Genomic DNA, 19,588 nt, shown 5'->3' with positions numbered 1-19,588 from the left:
ATGGCCTGGGATTCTACCTAGTTTCAACCCTCCTGCAATGTGCAGGGTCACCAAACACTAGACTAGGCTGCCCAGAGCCACATTGAATGCCTCCAGGGATGGGGCATCCACAACCTCCCTGGGCAACCTGTTTCAGTGTGTCGCCACCCTCTGAGTGAAAAACTTCCTCCTAATATCTGAGCTAAACTTCCTCTGTCTCAGTTTAAAACCATTCCCCCTCGTCCTCATTTTTGCCTTTTCTCTTGAGGTAGAAGCGAGCTCTGAAGCCTTGAAAATATATGTAAGCAAATGAATTGAAATAGTCCTCCCCCATTATTCTGCCAAGAAAAAAAGAAGTGCTTTCTGTGAAAAACAACTTCTCCCTGGGGGAAATATACAATTCTGTCAAATAAGCCACCTTTTGCTAAATCTACTAAAACAATAGTCTCAAATATCTGTTTTGGCATGAAGACTTTCTGAAGAAAATAATTCGTTATTTAGAGCAAAGTTTATATGATCTGAAGACTGCAATGAGCTCATAATTAGGGTTGAGAGAAACAATGAATAGGTATCATGATTATGTTTAAGAATGCAAAAAATGGTGTGAATGTGTGATAGAGAGCAGAACTTACATGCTCACAGGCAGGAATTCAGTTCTTATCCCTCCTTACTTCCACTTGTTTTCTCAGCTGATACTCTTAAAAAGAATCAATTTGCTGGTGCATCAGATGTGGTTGGATGTGATGCCAGTTATTTTACCTGTTTTTCTTCCATTTGCTACAAAAATTGCTCCTACCTGCTGTGACCCACCAAGCCCTTTATGCTCAGAGGAGATCTTTTGACCCTTCTTTGTTCTGTTACTAAATCCTGTTGAATCCATATCTGAACCAAGTGAGAGTGGAGAAGTAGTGAACCTTGGCTATACTTTCCTTGTGTTTTTTTTCTTCCCAAGTCTAGGGTGAATTAAAGAAAAATGAACATTGTTGTGAGAAAAGTTAATTAACCAACAGTTTTTTTTAAAAAGTATGCCAAGGTTATTTCCTTGTTTCATTTATGAATTGTATAAGGTTTTTTTTTTTAAAATTGAAATATGATTTTTCCTTCTGTTCCTTCTTCTTCTCCCTCTCCTCCTTTTTAAAAAAGCATTTACTGCATTGCAGAAGTCATCATACACAACCTTTGAAATGATGCTGTTGTGACATGTTGTCTTTGTAAAGAATTAATCCAAGAAAAGGAACTACTGAATTTCTACTTTTTTTCTATTTTTTGTTTGTTTGTTTTGTTTCTCTCATTTAATTATTTATGAACTTACCAGGTTGTTACATTTCAGCTTTGTGCAAAAACAAGGCTAGATATGTCTTGTGCTGATTGCCTATGACTGAATTTCACTCAAGAATTCAGCAGCTTGGTATGAAGAACAGGTCCTCAGGGGTGGAATAGGGAGAGGATTTCTAAATGAGACAAGCCTTTAAAATTGAGGGGCTTTTTGTATTGGGTTCATCTTGACAACTATGCCATTCTTTTCAGTCTCTTTGTAGAATGTTCTCACTTTGTCTTGAAGACCACCATGTTCATCATTATTTGATTTTCAAAGGACAATCTGCCGTATTTTAATATTTTGTCAGTCTAAAATGCTGTCACTTTAAGACAATAAAGTATAGCCCTGAAGTGAAGTTTTAGGAACTGTGAAGGTGGATTTTCATAAATCTCTTAATCACGATACATCTTCCAAGAAATTCAAGTATTTTCTTAAAACTAGTTGTGTTAGATGATTTCCCTAGAGCATTAACATTTATTTATTATTCAATCAGTTGATCAGTTGAACAAATAATCATAAAGGCCTTCAGTTTCTACTACATATGGCTGTAGAAAAACAAAAAAAACCAATTGTGATAAGGAAATTGCCTAATAGTTTGGGAACCAGAAGGAGAACACCAAGAAACCAGCTATATTCACTAAATAAAATTGGTGATTTTTTAATAGTAACCTCAAGATTTGAGGTGCTTAATCTCACACCTACTGGAGGTTTGGAGCTGGCAATACTGCGAAACATTTGGATTAGGTTAAACATTAATTGTGTTGTGGATTGTGCTTCAGATTAATGCACTCTGGAACTTGATATTTTGCCTATCTCTGTTCTTGAGTAATGCCAGCACACAGAAACTCTACTTGTTTTGTTGTGAGCCAATTGTATCAGTTTTATCTCCTGTATACCTACCATACATACTTTGTTCTCTTCCTCTTTGACCCTTGCTCTGCACAAAAATCACATTAGCAAATACCAGGTGGTTAAGAAAAAGCAAATCTGTCCCCTCACCAAAAAAGAGCAGAAACTATTTTTTGAAATGTAATGAAAATTACAGTAGTCTTTGCATGTTCTGTGCAACTAATGGCATCATTAAACCTTTGTATTCCAGAGAAAATCTAAGCAATGGAACTATCCTAGACCCAGAAGGAACAGAGGAAAAGATAGCAATATTTAACTTCTTTAAGTCCAATGAGATTGTGAAGCATTATCAGAGAAATGAAAATAAAAGAACTCTGCCACTGGCTCTCAAAAAATACTTTCTTTTTTTGAAAAGGCAAACAGCCTTCTGGCTTCTGATTGCTGTACTGCCTGTGTCGGCAGGCAGGAGACAGTGCTTAGAGCATTCATTGTCTCCTACTGTTCACATGTATTGTCTGAACAGTAGGAAACTCACTCATTTCCAATGCACACTTTATGGTAAAAAGAGGATTTTGCTTCATTTTTGTATTCTTACTCCCATAATTTCCTTTCTTATGATTTCAAAAATGTCTAAGCAAATGTTAGCAAAGGGATGTTAGTTTTTGTAGTACAGATAAAAAGAGAACAGTTTAAATGGAAATTATTGTAGCTCTTCAGCTCACTTTCTTCCCATTATGAAACATGGAATTGGAAAAAAAATCTTCAGAGATGATGAAAAACAAAATAACCAAAGGAAACAAAGAGGAATGTGCATGGTATCAGCAAACCCTGATACTTCAGATCAGCCAATTAACAACTGTATTCTGTATGAATTATCAGCACTAAAATAAACTGCCTATTACTGTCTCATGTCTGAATTTTGAAACCGGGAAATGTTAGTTTCATTTTGAAGAAATTATTCCATGATTGATTATTTCTTAATTATGGCAGAAATCCAAGACTCTACAGCTGCCATGCTTAAGTACCCACACGAGGAAATAACTACCTGCTTTTTGTAACACAAGGACAATATTTTGGCTGGACTATGCTCTCTTTATGGACACATTGGCCTTGCCTGGGGCTAAAGGCAGGTCCACCTTGTGATAACAGTGAGCTGTACTTAGTTATGTGATGGATTCAACTCTAGTTATTTGCTAGGATAAGGACATGTAAAACTTTTGGAGAAATAACAAAATATACTGAGTCTCCAGGACAGGCTGTGAAAGAAGGATTCAAGGAAAGAGCTACGGACTGGGTAAACTGGCTGGATTCAGACCAAAAGTTATGTTTACTAGTCTGATATTTTAATTTGATACATTTTCTTTTATTTTTTTTAAATCAATAAATTCAAATAAAATATCTCTCATTAAAAAAAGAAAAATAAACAAAAAACTTATTCTGGAGCCTTTTAAAAATATTTTCTTTTATATTCCCTCCCGTATTTCCTTCCTCGAGTGTCCTTTAAAAAAACATTTTTTTTTCCATGTAAAAATTATTTAATAATGTATTTACTCCCAGGTCAGTCTAAGCACTAAATGAATTGTCTTTCATACGTTATGGTGACACTGAAATGTAATACTTTTGTTCTAAGGTTAATTCATCCTCAAAGTTAGTAAAAGGGAAAGCTCTGAGCCACTTTTTCAGACTCAAGCATATGAGTGATAATTGTCCAGCTAAGAATGATCTGTTTCTGCTCTAAAAGGCTTCAAAACTATATGACATCAGTATCTGTAAGCTGGACAACACACATAAGCATGAGGTCTTCTCTGAAAGTTGAAGTTGATGCCTTCTATTTTATTTTGTTGGTCCACAATATCAGAAGCATATGTTGGTGGTATGGCAGTAGAAGCTGAACCTTCCCACCAATATTCCATTACATTTTGTTGCTGTGTGACAAATGGCAGCAGAGGGGCAGTCTGACACAATGACTTCTGACATGGAAGCGCATATGAAGCAAAGGTGTGGCACTGAATTCCACAATGTGGAAAAAATGGCACCCACTATCATTCATCCGTGCCTGCTGAATGTTTGTGAAGACCAAAGAGTGGATGTGAGTGCAGTGAGGGAGTGGGTGGTGCGTTTCAGCAGTAACGTGAAAGACAAACCACGTTCTTGTCAGCCAAGCACAGCTGTCACACCACAAAATGAAGAGTGCCTTGATCAGTTCATCCATTCAAACAGGAAGGTGATGACCAGGGAACTGTGTATGGAGCTGAATACTGGCTTCACTGTGTTGGAAGTGATGGTGACAAGACTGGAATATCGCAAAGCTTGTGCCAGGTGTGTCTCATGAATGCTCTCAGGAACAGAAAGGACACCGTATGCCAGTTTGTCAGGACCTACTGAACCATTAAGAGGCTGAAAGTGATGGTTTCCTGGGTTGCATTATTACCAGAGAAGAGACATGGTGACACCACTATGAGCTGGAGTCAAACGGCACAGAGTGGTGACAGCACTCCATGGAGTGGTGACCTGTGAATTCCTCATCAAAGAAAATGTACAAGATGCAGCTCTTAGAGCGTATAGTGGAGACATTACTTTTGGAGTGACCTCCGTGTATGATGTTTTCAGCTGCAGTGTGTATCTTAAGCACTCATTCAAGTGCCTACAAAGGTGTTTGGTTCACAAATGAATGGAAAAATCCTAGAAGACTATGCAGTATTCTGTGATATCTATAGTAATGTGAAAGACCACTGAGAACTGCCTGGATGAGTTTCTCATTAATACTGAAGCCTGTAGTGCGCAGTAACACTTCTCTTTCTTGTTATGTTACTTTCATGATTTGCAGTGGAAATGCGAAGCAATTAGGTAAGCTTTAATAGAATGCAAGGCCATAATTAATAATGTGCATATAGCTGCAATAGGAACTTACTGTCTTTAATTAAAAAAATGTGTCAAAACCTAAAACATGAGCCAGCAATATGTCCTTGCAGCCCAATAAGCCAGCTGTGTCCTTGGCTGCATCAAAAGAAGCATGGCATCATAGTGAGTGAGGTGATCCTGCTCCTCTCCTCTGCACAAGTGAGGCCTCTCCTGGAGTACTGTGTCCAGATGCGGAGTCCTTAATACAGGAGAGATGTACATCTGTTGGAATGTGTCCTGAGGAGAGCTAAGAAATTGATCCAAGGGATGGAACACCTCTCTTATGAAGACAATCTGAGAGAGCTGGGGCTGTTCAGCCTGGAGAAGAGAAGGAGACCTGAGAGCGGGCTTTCAGTATTTAAAGGGGACTATGAGAAGGAAGGGATCAGACTCTTTAGCAGGGTCTGTTGTGATGGGAGAAGGGAGAAGTTTCAAACTAAAAGGGAAAATTTAGGTTGAACATAAGGAAAGCGTTTTTTTACAATAGTGGTGGTGAGGCACCAGAGCTGGTTGCCCAGAGAGGTGATGGATGCCCCATCCTTGAAGACATTAAGGTGAGGCTGGATCAGGCTCACTGAGCTGTAGATGCCCCTGTTCACTGCAGGGGGGTTGGATTAGATGACCTTAAAAGGTCCTTTCTTCCTCAAAAGGTTCTATGATTTAATGATTCTATGTAGAGACTCGGGAAAGATCAACTTTTTCCCTTAGGCTTGTGAGTGGACCGATGCTAGACCCTTACATGTCCTGCTTTTTATTTTAGTAAAATTTGATTAAATGCAAAATTTTTTTTTGTACTTAAAAGAAGTGTAATGATTATGTTATCAAAATTATTCACAGTGAAATTATCTGAATTACTCTATTTCAAAAGAAAATTATAGAATCATGGAATAGTTTATGTTGGAAGAGGCCTTAAAGATCATCTAGTTCTAATCTTCATCGTGGGCAGGATTGCCGTTCACTGGATCACATTGCCCAGGGCCCCATTCAATCTGACATTAAATGCCTTCAGGGATGAGGCATTTACAATTTCTCTGGTCTGAATATGCCAGTGCCTCGCCATCTTCTGAATAAAAATTGAAAGGAAAACACAGACACACAAAACAAAAAACAAAAACATTGATACTGAAAGATTCAAGAGTCCTCTCTAAATAAATACAATTATAACAACAGAAGGCTATCAGTAGGATTGAAAAACTAGGTGATCAGATCTAATCATTGAAAAAGCAAAGAAAAAATCAAAAGAAATCTGCCTTGGTTTCCTAATAGCTTCCTGCATAAAAAGAACCATCAGTAGCACAGAACTGTGATGACTTCAAGAATAATCCACTATTGTTACAGATGATCATACAGAAATATCTTTCCTTTCCATTTCCTCAAAACACTTTTATCTGGATATATATATTTTTTCATATATACAGTCTTATAAAAATAAGTCAAACCTGGACATTGAAGAGAGACTAAGATATAAAAATTTGGCACAAAGTTCTACTTTGTTCTACGGAGCCTCAGATGCTTGAGCTCTATGTAGGCTGGCAACATACCCAGCACAAGGGCATCACCGTCAGTGATTCAGTCATTGGTAAATTAAGAAACACTGCAAGCGGTGAACAGTTGTTGTGTATGAATATATGGATTACAGATGAACAGCTTGAGCATACCTCTGACTTACAGGCTTTGTTTCTTGAAATTAAATTCTTCTCTCTTATGAAATGTTTGTGTTTTCAGCCTTATACTTCTATACAGACACAGTGTGCTGTCAATGGGCCGCTGATGGGCTGCGTACATACCACACCTATAGCCTCCTCCTGACATCTGCCTACAATGGTGAGAAGTGGCTGGGGAATTGAGGGATGAAACAAAGGAGGCAGATCCTGCTTCATCACTCTGAACAGCTTGTAGTGGCCATGCAAGTAATACAAGAAATGAGAAGTAGCTTACACACAGAGGATAGCTTAAAGGTTTCAAAACCAGTGTTGGGAAAGCCAGGAAGAAACAATAATTATTTGAAAAGCAAGATTCTCATTAGCAGCATTCTTACAGAATTTTTATGCTTTTATTAAGATTATTCCAAGGCAAGACTGAATAGGAGTAATGATTTTGTTAAGCATGTTTCCTTGAGTGAGCCAGAAGGATTTGATGTTCAGCACTCATCAAATTGATGAGTACCTTCTGATGAAACCTTGGTTCATCAAATCAAGGCTTCAAACGTGAAAAATAATAATGAAGGGCCAGAGTAGTTCCATTTCTGTTCAGTGCAGTATGTGAACACCTGTCTTTATTAGTGCTGTGGTCTGGCAGCTGTCTGCAAATTACCTCTCCATTTCCTAGGGGTTACTTAGGATTCAGGAATCATTTTCTGAAAATGCTAGAGTTTCACTGTCTTCTGCAGGACAGTACTTTGAAAACCATTTTTCATAGTTCTGGGAGAAGTTTGCCTAGAACCCATACAAAACTACTTGGTGAGGAAGACATTGTTAATATCTGTATGGTGAATTTAGGAATGGTAATAGAGTCATATTTTAGTTCCACCTTATTAAGTGATCTCCTATTTACTCTCCTCAGCCTGAAACCATAAGACAGTCTTAATTCACAAGAATTAATTCACAACTCTGAATTCACAAGAAGAACCATTAGTATTGTTTTACATTAAACCAAGAAAGATAATTACATTCTGTAAGTTATAGAAAAGTAATTTTGCTGCCTTGAAAACTGTTGATTTTTCTTTTAACATGAGTATATTTATGGCAAATATAACTCTGAATCCAGGGATTAAATTCTGATGCATGAGAGTTAGTTTTGGAGTGTTTTCAGAGAGACAGATAAGTTGAAATTATTTTTCTTGATATCTGGCTTGTTCTGTAATACATAGGCACCCACCCCAGAGATGAAGGATCATATGGAAATTAATCATGAAAGATCTGCTAAGTGTATTTTGTGAGGACTTTATGAGTGGAAGATAAGTGGTTGTGTACTGAAGTGTGATGACTTCAATCTGAGCCTGCTGGGTGTTAGTTGTCCCATTTTATAACCGATGAACTTTGTCAGAAACTGAGAACAACCATAGCCAATAGTCCTGCTGGTAACTAGAAAACCTGGTCTAGAGGAAGGTGTCCCTTTCCATGGCAGGTTGATAGGAATTAGACAATTTTTAAGGTGTTTCCAACCCAAGTCACTCTGTGTTTCCATGACTGTATGAAATGACTGAAGGAAAACTACTGATCCTAAGAAAGTGATACAAAGCTGGAGGTCCTAATGTACAGGCAAATAAACAGGATATAGCAGTGCGGGTTATAGGGGAATGTCTCCAGGAAAGTCACTGCTGGTCCTCCAGCTCTCCCAGCTGAAACATCTCTTTGCAGCTTGTCCATCAGCCACCAGATGTCTCTGTGTTATGTTGGGTAGCACAGACACTTTCTTTGCTGGTGAAAAGGGGACAAAACTGGTACTGAAGTTCATGCCAATGGGCTTTAGACTAAATTGCTTTAATTTTATGTACAGCACTTACCCTTTAGTGAAAATTTGTGTTGTTTGAATTTGCTTAAGATAATGGTAGGTTGCAGGTAGGGAAAGAAAACACTGTAGGCCAAAAGACATTTCAGTGTATAAATACTGCTGACATTACTATAACTAATTGCTATGTTCTTCTCACCGTGAGCTTTTGCTAAGGGCTTTCCTTCTGTTAACCACAGATTATAGTACCAATTTTATGTTAAGAGAATTCTTATCTTTCAGAAAAACATGTATTTGGAAAGTGTTATTAAACATTTGTAGGATATGTCAAAGATAACCAACAGATACTTGAACCCCTTATTTTTCAAAGCTCAGAAGTTAATCCATATTTTCCTTCTCTCCCGTCCTTTCTCCTCCCCTTCCCTTTCCTTCATCCCTTCTTTTCTCCTTCCCTCTCTCTCCTCCTCTCTTCCTTCCTTCTCTTGCAGGAAACCCAGCATTTTAGAAGGGGTACATTCTGTCCACAAGACTAAATAATAGTGGGAATACATCGTTTGTACTGGATTTGTATTTTTAAATGCTATCTTTAAAAACCCTATATAATGGTTACTGCTATGATCTTAAAAATATCAATTATAAAAGGAGATAATAATTACTAACTTGTACCTGAACATGGACTAAGTAGGCTTAAGTGTAAATTTTGTATATATGTTTGCGTAACTGATGAAAACAATTTTCAGCAACTTGACTAACATGAAGAAATTCTTCTTTTTTCTAATAATAAACATCTTACTGTAATAAATAAATAAAGAAAAACAAAAATGAACAATAACAATTAGTTGTTTACATTTTGGAATCTAGAATTGATTTATTGTCTGGGCAGGACACTCTCAGATGCCCGCAACTATTCTGGAATATAAAACTCATCCACTCACATAAAACAAGTTCAAAGCAAGGTCAGTTCTTAATAGATTATTATTAATTATCTGCCAAATCTGTATTTTTTTGTACAGTGTTTTCCACTGCTAAGTGGAACAATACATATAGTCTCAAACTAGGTTGTAATATTTGCCTCATATTTCATTAGAAATCTAATTCTGTAGGTAAAACTATTTTCTCTTTCAAATTAGTGCCTTATTTTATTCTTGGACACTACTGACATTTTTACTGATTCATGCAAATCTTGCTTATTGTTAGAAAGCTGGAAAGTAAGAATATCCATCTTGTTCTCTGCTGGGCATGCTCTATTAGATTAAAAGAAGAAAAATGCAGTAAGTGTAGAATTTGCAAATACAGCTCTGACTCCAAATGTTCACAAAGAACAGATGTGTAGAATAAGAAGGTGTTGTTTTCATACCACTTCCTTTCAATATTAAACAGAACTTTAGAATATTTCAAGATCTGTTAGAAGAAGAATATTCTGAACCCTCCATGTCCTCTAGTTGTTCAAGATGCCATATTGAGCAACTCTCAGTAAATGTCCCAACACATCAAAGAAGTGATATAAATACTTCTTGATGTGAAGATGTGAAGATGATGTGTAAGTTCACAAATGTTGTTTAATTGAGTTTATTCAGATTCTCCTTCAATTTTCTAGGCTAGTGGGTTAAAAGTACAGTTGAATTTAAATGCAGTGACATAAATTACCTGTTGGTAGGTGGCAGTGAGTCCTGATAGTGCATGTTAGCTCCAGAGGGTACGTGAGAGTGAAGTAACGGAGACATACAGAAAGTCCAAGGTGTTGCAGGGTCCATAATTTGGATGAGCTCAGATTTCTGGGGATACCTGTCCAACACCTATACAAATGGTACGAAGTTTGAATCTGTGGTATTTTGAACACATTTTTTTTAATATAAGGCTACTAAAATTCTAACTTCTATTAGACAATTTTTGGCTCGGGTTTAACTCCATGCTCTGTAAGCTAAGGCTTGATGTTACTTCAAGGTCCCACTACATTTTTTACCAAGATTGAACAAAGATGTGAGAAACTGATAAGGCATGGAAAAACTTTTGGCCAAAAGTAACAAAACCAGAAGTAATAAAAAGTAATAAATAGTAATAAATAAGTAAGTAAATAAATAAATAAATAAGTAACGATAATTTTTTATTTTTCTTTCAGTACATTGGTATACACCAGGTGTTGCCTGGCATACTGCAGCATAGAGAGTAGTAGATTAAGTTCAGGATTCCTGAATTCTAGTCAGAATTGATACGTAACACAAACGCTCAGGTAAAATAGCTCATGTCAATATTTCAAATTGGAAGCCACAAGGGAGAGGCTTATCTATTTACCTAAACAAGTATGCTCTGATTTCAGATGTTTAGTGAGGTTGATTTAATAGATCCAGCATCGTTTGACATCAAATTTATAGGTTATTTTCATAGATTGCCCAATATGAACACTTTAAACTTGGCTAATTTTAGTGTTTCCAAAAGTAAAATAGATGAGATTGTATAAGCCACTACAGGTTTATTTTGGAAAACAAACAAACATACAAGAAAAACAACTAAAGAAAAGAGATAACATAGAAGTAACAAGAATTTAGTAGTGTACATTCTATTATTTAACATGAAATATCATTACTATATTACATGCAATTTATATTTATCTGTAGAATTCTCTTTATTGCCAATATACATATCACATATACTGTGATATTTAAGAATGATTTGCAGCAGGAAAATTGTTTTCTCTAATAAGATTTTAGAAACTGATTCAAAACGTCCTAGAAATTTTTCACAAGGCATGGTGCTTTGTTCTGTCTTTTCTGCTTGACACGTACACAAAATAAAGTTATTCTCATATGCTTTTCTTGGTAGCAAAGCTAAGTATAGCTATCAGAGATAAAGATGAAACAAAATAACATAACTTATATATCTTTACTGTCATTTTTATTGCAGCTGGCATAGTACATAGAACCCATGCATCTTTTATAAGCTTCTCAAGATATTAACTAGTTCCGTTGTACAGAAATACAAAAATTACCCCTAGTGAAATACTGGAGATAACTTCTCTTCTTCTTGCTTTATGGAACAAATCATCTTGGATGAGATCATGTGGCACCTACATGGTGTCCAGGGGATCAAGCCCAGCCAGCACGGGTTCATGAAAGGCAGGTCGTGCTTGACCAACCTCATTACCTTCTACGACTGGGTGACCAGACTGGTACATGAGGAAAAGGCTGTTGATATAGCCTACCTACACTTCAGCAAAGCCTTTAACATGGTCTCTCACAGGCTTCTTTTGGGGAAACTGGCCCTGTGGCCTGGACAGGTATAGCCTTCTTTGGGTAAGGAACTGGCTAGAAGACTGTGCCCAGCAGGTAGTAGTTAATAGAGTTAAGTCCAGCTGGTGACCCATTTCAAGTGGTGTCCCCAGGAGTCGGTACTGGGGCCCATCTTGTTTAATATCTTTATTGATGACCTAGATGAAGGGATTGAGTGTATACTCAGTAAGTTTGCAAATTGGGAGGTGGTGTTGATCTGCCTGAGGGTAGGGAGGTCCTTTAGAGAGATCTGGATAAGCTGGATCGCTGGGCTGAAGTGAATGGGATGAGGTTCAACAAGGCCAAGTGCCATGTCCTGCACTTTGGCCACAACAACCCCATGCAGTGTTATAGGCTTGAGGATGAGTGGCTGGGTGAGTGTGAAGAGGAAAGGGACCTGGGGTGTTGGTTGATACTCGGCTGGACATGAGCCAACAGTGTGCCCAGGTGGCCAAGAGGGCCAACGGCATCTTGGCCAGCATTAGAAATGATGTGGCCAGCAGGAGCAGGGAGGTGATCATCCCCTGTACTCAGCACTGGTGAGGCCGCACCTCGAGTACTGTGTTCAGTTTTGGGCCCCTCACTAAAGACGTTGAAGCCCTGGAACGTGTCCAGAGAAGGGCAACGAAACTGGTGGGGGGTCTGGAGCACAAGTCTTATGAGGAGCAGCAGAGGGAGCTGGGATTGTTCAGTTTGGAGAAGAGGAGGCTCAGGGGAGACCTCATTGCACTTTACAACTTACTGAAGGGAGGTTGTGGTGAGGAGGGTTTTGGCCTCTTCTCGCAGACAACAAGCAGGACATGGGGCAGTGGCCACAAGTTGTATCAGAGGAGGTTTAGGTTGGACTTAAGGAAAAACTTTTTTTTCCCAGAGAGTGGTCAGGCACTGGAATGACTGCCCAGGGAGGTGGTGGAGTTCAAGAGGCATCTGGATGAGGAGCTAAGAGACATGGTTCAGTTTGTGGTGGCAATGGTAATGAGAAGATGGTTGGACTAGATGATCTTACATGTCGTTTCCAACCATGTGATTCTATGATTCTATAATTCTCATCAAAACATTTTTTTCAGGTAGTGGTTGGCTCATAACATGAAATCAGAGCATCTATATATATATTTTTTTTCTGTTTCATGTAGCTACAGAAATTTTAACTATCCATATGCAGTCTAGTACTCTGTGACTTCTACTCAGATATTTGTTTTGGTAATATTGTATGAAAATTGTTTCTTTGAATTTATTATCATTTAACTTAAACATTTTAGTATGTTTAAATGGAGACAAGTGCTCCTTGTCTGTATTATTCACTGATAATTTATTTTTAAGAAAAATACATTGCCATTTCTCCCTGTGGTATTTTGTTTGCTATCATACACAGTTTCTCTATTTCCTCTCCTAATTCATTAATCCTAGCCTCTGTCAGTAACACCTGGAATTATTTCACTGAATTTTAGGCTTCTAATTGAAACCTTTGATTTAGGATCAACTTTAACATTTCTCAGTGTTAGGAAAGTTTACGCCTTTTTGGGTATAGTGTTGTACACGCTATTTGTAATGAGAGTGTGGGATAACAAGAGTCCTCTCTCAGATAAACATAAAAAAATATGAATTTGTTGTTTAAGGGTGAGAAAAACCCATCTGTTCATAACTGATCAGTTATCAGCAATGTTTGATAAAATTAATTTAAATGTTACATTGAGCAGAGCTGTCACTGAGCTGTTTGCAGAGACATCAGCTACCCTGAATAGGAGCTCCAGTGTTTATTTTGATATCTAAGGAAACGTATCACAAAATTCTGATGAATTGTACACATTAAAATTTTGGGGAAGACTACTCAACATGCTAAACTCTTAAGTTCTGTAAATTTATTTAGACTTGGATTCTTCCCGAGCACTTTTAAAATACTTGATAACTGCACGGGAAGAGAACTGTTGCTGGGAAGAATTACACATATGTAAACAACTCTGGCTAATTCACTATCTCTTTCATAACATTAAATGGAACCTGCTTGAACAAGTTTGCATCTTAATTATAAAATGACATGAATAGAGTGAATTAAATTTAATAGCAATTATTTATGTCTGATTTAACTTGGAATCTTTATTGACTGGGGGGATGTTCTTGGTATTATTTCTTTCAATAATAGTATTACAGTGTTAATAATTTGCTGAGCACTGGTCAGGGCAAGTTTTGAAAATGATGGCATTAATACTATTCAGAATGCTTACTTTCTTATTAAGCCTGTTGCAATTGCAGCCGGGGAAAGTAAATGATGCCAGCTAAGGAACTAGCCCTTGAAGATTAAACATCCAATGAATACAGAAAGAGATTCACGATCGTCTCCTTGTTAAGCAGTGCAAGAAACAGGCATTACATCAGCATATTATTTTTGTCTTTATATTTCTTTTTAAGTGCAGAGGTTTCTTGGGAGACAGGAAAATATTCATTCAATTTTAGAGATACCAACTTCCCACTTTAGTGGCACTCAGTATTTTTACAGAGAATGTGTGAAGGTTTTGAGTTTGGAGAAGATCTCTGTTATGCATCTCTCTAGATATTTTATTGTCTATACAACAGTTTCAAAGACAAATTTAAATTAAAAATTTCCAGTTTATGACTTTGATGTACTCCTTCACGCTTCCACTTACTTTAGACTTAGTATCTACATTTTAACTATATCTGTGCATTTTTGCTGTCTCTTTAAACATTTTTCAGTCAGCATGTATGTATTCTAAAAGGATATTTTGTTCAGATTCTTTTTAATCAATTTTATTACCAAATCATGTTTGCTTTACTTATGCAAGTATTCCTGCAGAAATCAATTGGACTGTTCGTATGGCAAAAGCAAGCAGTTCTTGCCTTTATTTGGTAATGCAACAGACTTAAACAAAGGAAGTACTGTACCTGCTATGGGCAGCCAGAAACAATGACAAGTTCCTTGATAAGATTAGATGTAATTTTAAATGCAACTGGGACAAAGAATCCCTCCCACCAATCCCAACTGCTAACTGTACAGTAATTCTGCTGCAGCAAAGTAGTTGAAGAATTACTGACAAGAGCCAGACTGTCCAGTAAGCATCACCTAACAGACATAGAAACATGATCCATGTCATTTTTAAGCTTGGCAGACATTTTGTGCTTCTTTCAAAAAAGAAAAAAATAAAAACCTTTTAAACCATGCACACATAATCCTTATTCATTCCTAGTTTTAGTGGAAAATACTTTTGTAGCTGATTGTTTCAAAATAAACATATGTTCTGCATTGTCATGGTGTGTAAGCAAATTGTTTTAACTTTGAAACACAAAGGTTTTCTCCATTTTGAATGACCTTTCATTCATGAAATTGATGCCAGCAAAGCTGACAACTAAGTCTGCAATTATGAAATGAGTGCAAGACTACATGCAGCACAGACTTCCCAGTTGACTTCTTCTTTGTAGAAGAAATATTTTGTATTTCTTCTTTGTAGAAGAAATATTAATTCTGTCTTTAAAATCTGAAACTGCCAGTGTAACGTCTAACTATGCAAATCCATACACACTGAGATTCAGACATGATTTACTTCTCAGTATAATTTTTTTTTTTACAAATTGTAATGTTTGCTCATTTGAACATGCTATCTTATTTAAGGTCAAACACATTTAAATGGTAACCCTAAAGATAATAATATTTATTAGAAGACAATTGATCAGCTTGATGTAGAGTCCATTGAAGCCAATGGAATCGTATCGATGGGTTTGGACTGCGCTACATTATGGTCTTCAAACAGCATGGACAGAGGCAATGAGAACAGACAGAGGCAGAAATGGAAAGGGTGTTTTTTTCGAAGTGTCATCAATTTCTTGCTTCTTGCTTCACAATATAAGGTTTTTTTTTTGTTGTTGTTGTTTGTTTGTTTAAAAAAACAATAAACAAATTAACTATCTAAACATCCTTGCCTTATTCTCTAAAAGAACTGTTTCTCACAGAATCATACAGAATCACAGAATCACCCGGGTTGGAAGGGACCTCAAGGATCATGTAGTTCCAACCCCCCTGCCTAGCAGGGCCACCAAACATACACATTCAGATCAGGTTGCCCAGGACCCCGTCCAACCTGGCCTTGAACACGTCCAAGGACGGGGCATCCACAACCTCCCTGGGCAGCCCGTTCCAGGGCCTAATCACTCTCCTTGTAAAGAATGAATCTCACAATGAATTGTCCTCTGTCCTCTGACTCTCATCAGCCTGCAGAGTCAGGGGAGCAAATCAGGACGTGTTAAATGAACTGGTATGGTTTCTAACTGCCTCAGCACTGGCTAGCCAGTGACACCGTAGTTTGAAACCCCTGCTGCCATCCTCAGCTACTCTCTCATTATAGTGACAATGTTAGCTGTGTTCCTAGGTGCAGAGAGCACAAGAATTAGTTTTACTGTCTAAAAGTCAGGAAGGTCTTTATCATTATGTTAATGCCAGTAGCGTTTTGACAGGAAAGCTTTCCAGAATTTCCTAAAAATTTTTTGTCCTTGGATTTATCTGGAAGTATATTATCCTTGACCAAGAGGAGTTTGTCCTTGGATGTCACATACTTTATCCTGGACTTTGTGATCTGTGTTGTTCTGAGATGCACAAGAGCCATTCAAGACAGATGGTCTTGGCACACATCGGTGACACATTTGACTCAAGCACAAATGTGTGATGTGATTCTCTGTTCACTGTTAACCTGGACCTCACTTCTCCACCTGAGTAAAGGAGATAACACCAATCCTCCCCTATCACAGAGAGGTAGTGGGAGGATAAAAACCATTAGTGACTGCTAAGTGCTAAGATATAATCGCGATGAAGGCAATATAAGTGCCTCCACTGATAACAGGCCTAAAAAGTGTTCAGAGCAAAAACGACTGTTTCAGTTGTAACTAATTTTGTTACCCTCTGTTTTAGCAAATTAAGAACTTCAAGTAAGCTTAAAATAGTGAAGTGTAAATCTATTAAAAGAGAGATGAATAAAAACTGTTAAGCAATACTGATTTTGTTCATAGAAACTGTAAAAGAACTTTATTAAACGCAATGCTTTTATCCTGTACAAAAAGAGGAAACTGAAAATCAGTGACACTAAGTGACATGATCAAGATCAGTGAATTAGCTGATAGTGGTGTTGGAGAATGTTGACGGAAATACAGCCCAAATCTCTAATTTTTCTTTTTCATTTTAGGGAAACAGTGCAATTCCAGATGAGCAGTGACAAGACAGTTTCCTCATAGTGTTTCAGCATCTGAAATTCAGACTTTTCCTTCAAATAACTGTTTTTCATTATAGTATGAAAGAATGTGAAGAAGTTTTCAGTGCAGGAAGGATCATCCAAAATCTGAACGTAGGACAATTTGATTTAATTGTTTTACTTCCCTTGATGTGGAAGATTTACTGAGAGTATACCAGGAGAATTTGAGTTGAGAACAAAGGTAGAAAAGCCAAGATTCAATTCTTGGCTTTTCTATCTTTATTACTGTTCTGACATAGAAATCTGCCCTTCATACTCTGAACTCTTCATTCTGGTGTTTCCGTCCTTTTGTCTTTGACATGTCTGCCATGGAACAGACCCTTGACGTCTGAATTGCAGCTAATTAGATGTGTTAAAAATATGAGTACTAAGAATTGAATACACTAGAGACTATCTAATAGATCAGAGACTATTAGGAAGTTCTAGTAAACAGTTTTAAAGTAACAGCCTGCTCTACGTAAACATTCAAAAGCACACTGGGTAAAAGTAACTGCTACAAACCCACTCAGGATTTCTGTGTAGAAGACCACAGCTGTTTTGGCATATGCAGAGGCATAGCTCCCACGAAACAGTCAGACTGTATGTAAAATGGGTGACCCTTCAATACTTCCTGTAAGCAGAATTGGTAGTATACACTAAATGACCAAGTTTCTAAAACAAAAGTATGGATATTGTCTAGCTGCCTTAGTGACATCAGTTATAGTTACTCCAGCTGAACTGGCTACCGAAATTATAATTTTTCCAAATGGCAGCCCAAAGTCAGATATTTAGTGTCTGTTTTCAGAAGAAGGGTGCTCAGCACGTGCTGATTTTTAGCGCATGCCTTTTTGTGGAAACAAAAACCAAAGGCATCTCAGACCATGAGTCACTCTGAAAGCATGAGCCTAGATCCCTTTTCCCCTGGAGATACACGAAATTTTATCTGACATAAATTTATAATTTGCACACAGGCAATTTCAATTGCAGCAGTTACCACGGGTTAAAATGGCGAGCAAAACTTGAAGTGCCAGAGGTTTAAAAAAGGTACATTTCTTCAACATAACTTGTTCTCCCATATTATCCTCCAACAGGGTTATCAGGGAAACTTTCTGTGTTCAAAAGAGCTGTGCTTCACAGTTCAACTAAAGTGGCCACAGCACAGTGTGAGATGACATGTCACTCCTCTTTTTTTTTTTTTTCCTTTAAATCTCCTTGGCTTGAATTGAGCTGCTTGTTGTCAGAGGGGAACCCGATCCTGCCAGACTTGACTGCCTGGGATGTGTTGGTGAATGGGACACTCAAGGCACCCCATGTGCCTGTTGAATGCTGAGAATGATGAGAGTCTGCAGCACCAGGGCCTCCTCAGGCCTGAGCTGTGAGAGTAGGCTGTCCGTGCTGGGATTGATCCTGGTGCTGAAAGGGTGCACTTCAACCTTTCAGTTTGTACACAAGTTCCAATGTAAAGACATTATCTGGCAATTGGCCTTCTCAGGCCTAATTTTCAATTCACAAGTAGGAGTTAGGTCATTGAGGATATCCTCACCATTAGAGTTATTCAGTTGCATAAAGGCTCTACTTAGCACTTAAGGAATGAGTGCTGATTTTCAAAGTGTTGATTTGATCCACAGCCACTGCTGTGTGAACTGCATGGCAGTAGTGCTCTGTGGGCTAAAGGATCGCTCATGACCATTGATTCATGAAAAACAAAGCCCATCCAGAAATTGGTGGAAAAGGAGGCAAAATCTGAAAACTTCCTTAAATAGAGCTAAGTTAACTTGTCTTGCAACTACAGATGCCTGGCAGCATATGGAGTGCAGAAATCAGCTTGCAATAATCACTGCAGTAGCCAGTTACATATGAGGGGGAAAAAAATCTCAGATGTAGACATAAACTAAAGTTAAACATGTTTGAAGAATGAAAAGTATCAGATACATTTTGTCTCAAGTATACGTACAGTATGTACACAGATACATGTGGTATGGCAGTTGCTTCTTGCACTTTCAGGGCTCTTTGTTGCTTTTCAGAGAGCTGCAATTGGTAAAAGTCATCAGTGAAATATTAGAGTTCTAAGAAAGTTTGTAATGAAGCTGAGGCTGAAAATATGTAAGCATTGAATTTTTCTCACCTTGCTCACTTTCCATCCATTTTAACATTTAAACTTTGTAAAAAATGTAGGGAAAAAATTTTTCATCACAAATATGTTTTTGTTTATTAAGGTATTGAAATGAAAATAGGAGAAAAATTGAATTTGATTGGATCTGTGATTCTCAGGCTTGCTTAAACATAGAGAAGATGCAAATAGATCCAGAAAAATCACTGATCATAGAATCATAGAATGGTTTGGGTTGGAAGGGAATTTAGGATCACATAGTTTCAACCCCATGCAGAGAAGGGACATGAGCAGGGATACTTCCCTCTGCACAGGATACTCAAAGCCTGATCCAGCCTGGCCCTGAAAACCTCAAGTGTGGGGCATTAACAACCTCTCTGGGCAACATATTCCTCACCACCCTCACCACCACCACAGGAAATAATTTCTTCCTAATATCTAATCTGAATCTACACTCTTCCATTTTAAAGGCATTTTTGCTCATCCA

Source organism: Tympanuchus pallidicinctus, unplaced genomic scaffold (genome assembly GCF_026119805.1).
Source record: "Tympanuchus pallidicinctus isolate F22 unplaced genomic scaffold, pur_lepc_1.0 scaffold9, whole genome shotgun sequence".
NCBI lineage: Eukaryota > Metazoa > Chordata > Aves > Galliformes > Phasianidae > Tympanuchus > Tympanuchus pallidicinctus.
This window is presented reverse-complemented; position numbering follows the sequence as displayed.